General features: G+C 50.0%; 1 pseudogene; it reads left to right on the top strand.

Annotated features, from left to right (window-relative positions):
• Positions 1-1,059: 1,059 nt before the first annotated feature.
• On the top strand, positions 1,060-5,760 carry LOC136460467 (syntaxin-22-like; annotated as a pseudogene).
• The last annotated feature ends 581 nt before the right edge of the window (positions 5,761-6,341 follow it).

Below are 6,341 nucleotides of genomic sequence, written 5' to 3'. Positions count from 1 at the left end.
GAATGGTGTGGTTGATGGGCGGAACCAGTCGGTGGTCAGCATGGCGAGGTCGATGATGAAGGCTAAGAAGATGCCAGTGGAGTTCTAGGGTGAGGCGATGGCCACAGTCGTGTTCATCCTTAACCGCGCGCCCACCAAGGCCCTGAAGGGCAAGATGCCATTTGAGGCTTGGCACGGGCGCAAGCCAAACATGTCGTTCCTCAGAATGTTCGGCTGCGTCGGCCATGTGAAGAACACCAAGCCTCACCTCGACAAGCTAGAGGACAGGAGCACACCCATGGTGCTCCTAGGCTATGAGGAAGGTAGAAAGGCCTATCGGCTCTATGATCCCAAGGGAGGCAAGGTGGTGATCTACAGGGATGATGTGTTCAACGAGATGGTGGCCTAGGATTGGGAGGATTCAGGCACGGGGGAAGCTAGTGGCGTCAGCAGCATGTTTGTCGTCGAGCACCTGGTGATTCAAGGAGGAGGAGATGCAGGCACTGAGGAGCAGGCTACGAACAGGGTAGGTCTGGCAACTGAAGCGGCTGAGGAGGAGCCAGCCAAGTCCGGCCACGATGGGCACGGGCGATCAATCTTCACCAGTAGCGGCGCACTCGCCTCCACTATAGTCCCCTGCTTTGGCAGGATAGGGGACGCCTCCTGCTTGAATTCGCCTCTCCGCCCACCAACATCGATGAGTATGTAGACGCCTTCCACAACGGTGAGGAGGTTCGTTTCTACCCGGTGGACAACATCATCGGTGACAGGGGAGCTCCTGGGTTGGCCAGTCGGCTTCTCGACGACTCGTAGCTGCTCCTTGTTAGTGCAGAAGAGCTGCCCATGTTCGCGGTGGCTGAATGCGTGGCCAATTGGCACCGGGCGATGCTGGAAGAAATGAAGGCCATCGAGGACAACCAGACTTGGGAGCTCAGTTGATCCACCAGTGGGCTGCCTGCCAATCGGGCTCAAATGGGTCTACAAGATGAAGCGGGACGAGCGCGATGCCATCGTGAAGTACACGGCTTCGTTCAGCGCAAAGGCATCTACTTCAAGGAGGTCTTTGCTCTGGTGGCACACATGGAGTCCGTCCTGCTACTGGCCATGGCAGCGGCAAAGCATTGGCGCGTCCACCACCTCGACATCAAGTCGGCGTTCCTCAACGGCGAGCTCGCGGAGACGGTCTTCGTCAATCAAGCTCCGGGCTTCATCGTCAAGGGCGTAGAGCACCTTGTGCTCAAGCTGCGCAAGGTGCTCTATGGGCTTCGTTAGGCCCCACGGGCGTGGAACGCTAAGCTCGATGCCACCTTGGGCGAGCTTGGATTCACTCGCTGCACCACAGAGCACGCGCTCTACACACGGCGACGGGGAAGGAGAAGCTCATCGTCGGCGTCTTCGTGGACGATTTAATAGTCACTAGAGTGCGAGCAGAGGACATCGATGCCTTCAAGCACGAGATGGTGGCTCATTTCAAGATGAGCGATCTCGGCGCTCTCCTACTACCTTAGCATCGAGGTGGGACAGGGGAAGCAGAGCATCTCCCTGGGCCGGCGCAAGCTGTTGGAGTGCGACGGCATGGCAGAGTGCAAGCCGTGCGCGACTTCGATGGAGGAGCGGCTGAAGTTGAGCAAGCACAAGCACCGCGGCGAAGGTGGGCGCGACGCGCTACCGAAGCATCATCGGCGGGCTACGCTACCTCACGCACACTCGGCCGGACATCGCGTTCGCGGTTAGGTACGTTAGCCGATTCATGGAAGACCCGCACGAGGATCACTAGACGGCGGTGAAGAGGCTGCTGCGCTACGTCAAGGGGATGCTCGATTAAGCAATCATCTTCCCCAAGCACGGTGGCAAGGGTGGGCTGCGCCTCACGGTCTTCAGTGAGGCACCCCCCAAAACAGAGGAAGGTGAGCCGGAGCTCACGGTTTTCAGTGATGCAGACATGGCGGGCGACATCGACGTGCGACGGAGCACCTCTAGAGTGCTCGTCTTCCTTGGAGCAGCCCCCGTTGCTTGGTAATCGCTGAAGCAAAAGATCGTGGCACTGTCGACGTGTGAGGCAGAGTACGTCGCAGCAGCCACGGCGGCGTTCCAGGCTGTCTAGCTGCGCCGGCTGCTAGGCGAGCTGACCGGCGAGGAATCTCACCAGCCAGCTCTGATGGTGGACAATCAGCCCGCCATTGCCCTCGCCAAGAACCTTGTCCTCCACGACTAGAGCAAGCACATCGAGATCAAGTTCCACTACCTTCGGGACTGCGTCGATGGAGGGCAGATCGTCATCGAGTTTGTCGAGACCGGTAGACAGCTCGTTGACATCCTCACCAAGTCACTTGGGCGCCTGCGGTTCATGGAGCTGAGGAAGATGATTGGCATGGATGAGGTCAAGGCCTAGGATTAGCAGCAGGATTAGGGAAAGAATTGTAAGACATAATCTGCTGCTGATCTCCTTCTCTTTCTCTGATGCAGAGCTGGCAATGTGGTCAGCTCACTACTGTCTTTTGCCCTGTTCAAGTATGGCAATAGGCCATCACTTGTACCAGGTTGTACTCTAGGTAGTAGAGGCTTAGCTCAGCCGTATCTTAGTTGTTGGGGCTGATATCAGCCATGTCCTAGAGGACATTGTAGTAGGTGTACTGGTGTACGAGGTACTAGCAACTTGTATATATATACTACCTCTATGCAATGGAAAAGGGCAGTTCAGTTGCCATATTCAGTCTTCAGAGCTCTGGTTAAGAGCTTGTGTGTGTATGCTGTGTATGCGCTCTGCACTCAACCCCTTCTTCTACCTCTAGCCGTGGTGTGTGTGCTGGTAAGCATGTTGCTTACCTGTGCAGCAGGACCAACATTTTAGACTTTGGAGTAAGACATTACATATTTAGGTTAATAGGAATGCCTGAAAAGAAATTGGCACCATTTTATGCTCAACAATCTAAATGTAGATACTTACCCATCAAAATGGATTAACAACACCAGGGAATTCTGTCCCAAAGGACAGTTTGTTTATTTTGTGGGTAATCTGGTAAAGTGATAAGTAACCATATTAGAAACACCAGGCACAACTATGTCCGATTCATAAAATCCTTTGTCTGGGCCAAATACTAACATCTAAAAGGCCATGGACATTGCAGCCTTCACCTTGCTGAGTTTTACTGTAACTCTTTCAACGAAATCCTCTCTTGTGCACTAAAACAGTCAACAAACACCAGTGGATCTCAAGAATAAAGAAAATCCTCACTTTTAATTGTGCTGTTTTTACTTTGACTGGGCTGCCTGCTAATCGTCTGAATGTTACTGTAGTCTTTGCGATGCAGCTATACTACAGATGACCGAAGTTCTGAATATGGAAATATGCCTGAGCAGCGTTCGTTACTTGCTGAATCAAAAAGGTACGGTACTGAGCTAGTATTAGCTAGTTGTCAGGTGGAAGCTCAAAACTCTGTAGTGCATTAGGCAGGTGTGGGTTTAATTATACATGTTAGGATATCTGTCAACTATTTCATTAGCTCATTTACTTGAAAGACAGGACGTTCATCTAAACCCTATGTTCCATAGCATATTTGCCCCTGAGTTTGTGGTCAAGCTATAGGGCTTGGGCTGCTTCTTAGTTGATGTAAGTGGACTGTCATGTGAGTTTCCAAGGGTATATATTTTTGAGTTTTTGTCATACGTTTAATGGAGGCCCCCCCAACCTAGAGCAAACGGGCCAAGGGAGGCTCGAGGAGGGGTGCCGGGCACCTCCAGCGCGCCCTAGGGCTGCGCGCACACAAGGAGAGGTGCCGCCGCTCCCACCGTCGTCGTTTCTGGAAAGAGTTACCATATCTAAGTATTAGTTAGTTTACCATATTAGAGTTTGATTAATTATGGAAGAGAGAATCCAATCTATAAGGATCTCTCGTAGGTTGCTTGGAATACAAGTCCAATCAGGACTATAAATACTAGGGGATGTAATCAATCAGTAATAGAAGAGCGATTGCTCCTTTCTATCCCTATCCCTCTCCCTTCTCCCTCCCCTGCGCTTTCCGCCCCTCTCCCAGCATCGCCTTCCTCCTCACGCTGCCCACGCCCTAGCCGCGCCTCCCTCTCCCATAGCCGCCACCTCCCCTCCCCGGAAGGCAACTTATAGTTTTGCTCCGGTGGACCCTTTTCTAGAAACTGCACGAATCTTAAAGCAGACATTTAATTTAATTTTATTTAATTTAATTCATCTTGTGGGTATTATCAAGGCTCGACCCTACCCATGCTCATAGCAAGTCCAGACCAGCCCAGGCCGATAGTTGTGGATGGATCCCGCCCCGTCCAGTCCAGTTGCCTCGAGCGTGCTTGTTTCGCGCATCGTGCGGACGGACGACGACGGACGGCGGCGGCTGCGGCGCCACGCAGCTACCGAGCCTGCCTCCGCCATTAATTATTAACGACATAGTATACCAGTGAACTAATGCTACTTCCTAAGCCGCATAGGTGCCGCTTAGGAAGCCTCGGTCTCGTGACCGGTGTTGACGACATAGTGGGCCTGCTTGAGCATGACAACGGCACCGTTGGATCAGCAGTGACCAGCGACCGCGATAGGCATCAGCGTAGGTGCCGCAGCCCGCGTGGCCGAGGACTTCGTAGAGGGACATTTGACAACGGAGCAGCCGAGGATGACGAGCTCTCGCCACCACCGATCACCATAGGAGTAGGATTTGGGAAGAGGATTTGCGTGTATGTGGCGACAGAAGAGGAGAGAAGGGTCGCAGACTCTCGGGGATGAGGAGGCAGGGGCTGCAGCATGGCAGCGGTCGAGGAGAAAAGGACCGGAATGCAGGGGCGGGGGATGCGACGCGGCGGAGGCAGGCTCGGTCGGCGCCGCGGCCACCCGCCGGCTGTTGTGATTTCAGAACGATAACGTCAAAAGTAATGGATGGGCAGGGGCTGGACTTTGGACATGGGTAGGGCTGAGCCTAGACCAGATCCATTACGAAATAAATTAAAAAATTATTATCAGCCTGCTTCAAGATTCGTGCAAATTTTATGGACAGGTCCACCTGAGCAAAACTCCATTTTTTTGAACGTAAATTTACAAGGGTATATATGTCTGCACAAGAGAGATTTTTAGAGTAGCAACGAAATAATGTTTGATGGCAGTGGATCGAAAAACAATGTTTGCATCCAAAGAGGCTCACATTGTAATATAACCTTCAGGCTCAACCTGTTATGTGAAAAAAACTTTGACATCACTTGCAAGAATTTGTAGAATCCCTATTTCTTGTTTTTTTTTTCAGTTTTCTGATGAATTTCCATGTTACTCTGAAGACAAGAGGTGCTGCAATTGGACAATGAAATTGTTTCTAATGAAGCTATAATCGAGGAAAGGGAGCAAGCCATTCAAGATATCCAACAACAGATTGGTGAAGTACATGAAGTGTTTAACGATCTTGCTACCCTTGTACATGCCCAAGGAGTTATATAATAGGCAAGTTTTTACATTGTATTGTATAGTACATATGCTGTCCTAATTTTTGGCTTCTTAGGTAATGTGTACACTATCTTGTTCCAGAGGAAGTCGACATGAACATTGAAAATTCTGCAGCGGCAGCCAAAGAGGCAAAGACACAGGTCGCCAAAGAGCCAAGACTAAGAAATCGAATTCGTCCCTAGTAAGTTCAGACTAATGCAAATTACTGAAGCTTTATTGCTGTGTCTATTATGCACTTTAACAAATCCTTTCGTTGGCAGATTTGCTTGGCTATGGTCATATTTGGGGTCGTGCTGCTTGTTGTGGCTATAGTTTTGGTAGCTTGAGACATGCTATGTTTCCTCTTACACAGCTATTCTGTGGAGTTGAGGAATGAAGGGCTTGTTATCTCAGAAAATGGTTGTTGTTGTGATTATGGCAGGCGTTTCTTAGGGGTTCCATCCTGTATCACACCATTGTCGTCGGTCGCAGCATTCGTGCTGCTGTCCGCACACCCCCTCGCGATAGACGCTGATTTGCTGCTAGACATGATGAGCTCCGGAGGAGCCGTCCCCAATGACTGAGCCCAGCGTAGATTGAATCGGCATGAGTCGCTAGGGCAATGACTGAGCCCAACCTAGATCGAATCGGCATGAGTCAGCTAGGTCAGTGTTATCCTAAAACACTAAATGATAAACAGCTAGGCGTTGTTTAGCATTTAAACGGTTTAGATGATGTTTAAATGGATTTAAATGGTCTGAACGGTTTTACACAACATTACCAAAATACACATATTTATCGATGTAAAATCAATTATTATAACATTTTATAAATATTTATGTAAGAAAAAAAAATAGTACATATTTTATATTTATATGCATATCATTATCTAAAAAATATATTTATATGCATATAAAAGAACCAAATA

Source organism: Miscanthus floridulus, chromosome 6 (assembly GCF_019320115.1).
Source record: "Miscanthus floridulus cultivar M001 chromosome 6, ASM1932011v1, whole genome shotgun sequence".
NCBI lineage: Eukaryota > Viridiplantae > Streptophyta > Magnoliopsida > Poales > Poaceae > Miscanthus > Miscanthus floridulus.
The sequence above is the reverse complement of the archived record's forward strand: the minus strand, read 5'-3'. Positions and strand labels throughout refer to the sequence as shown.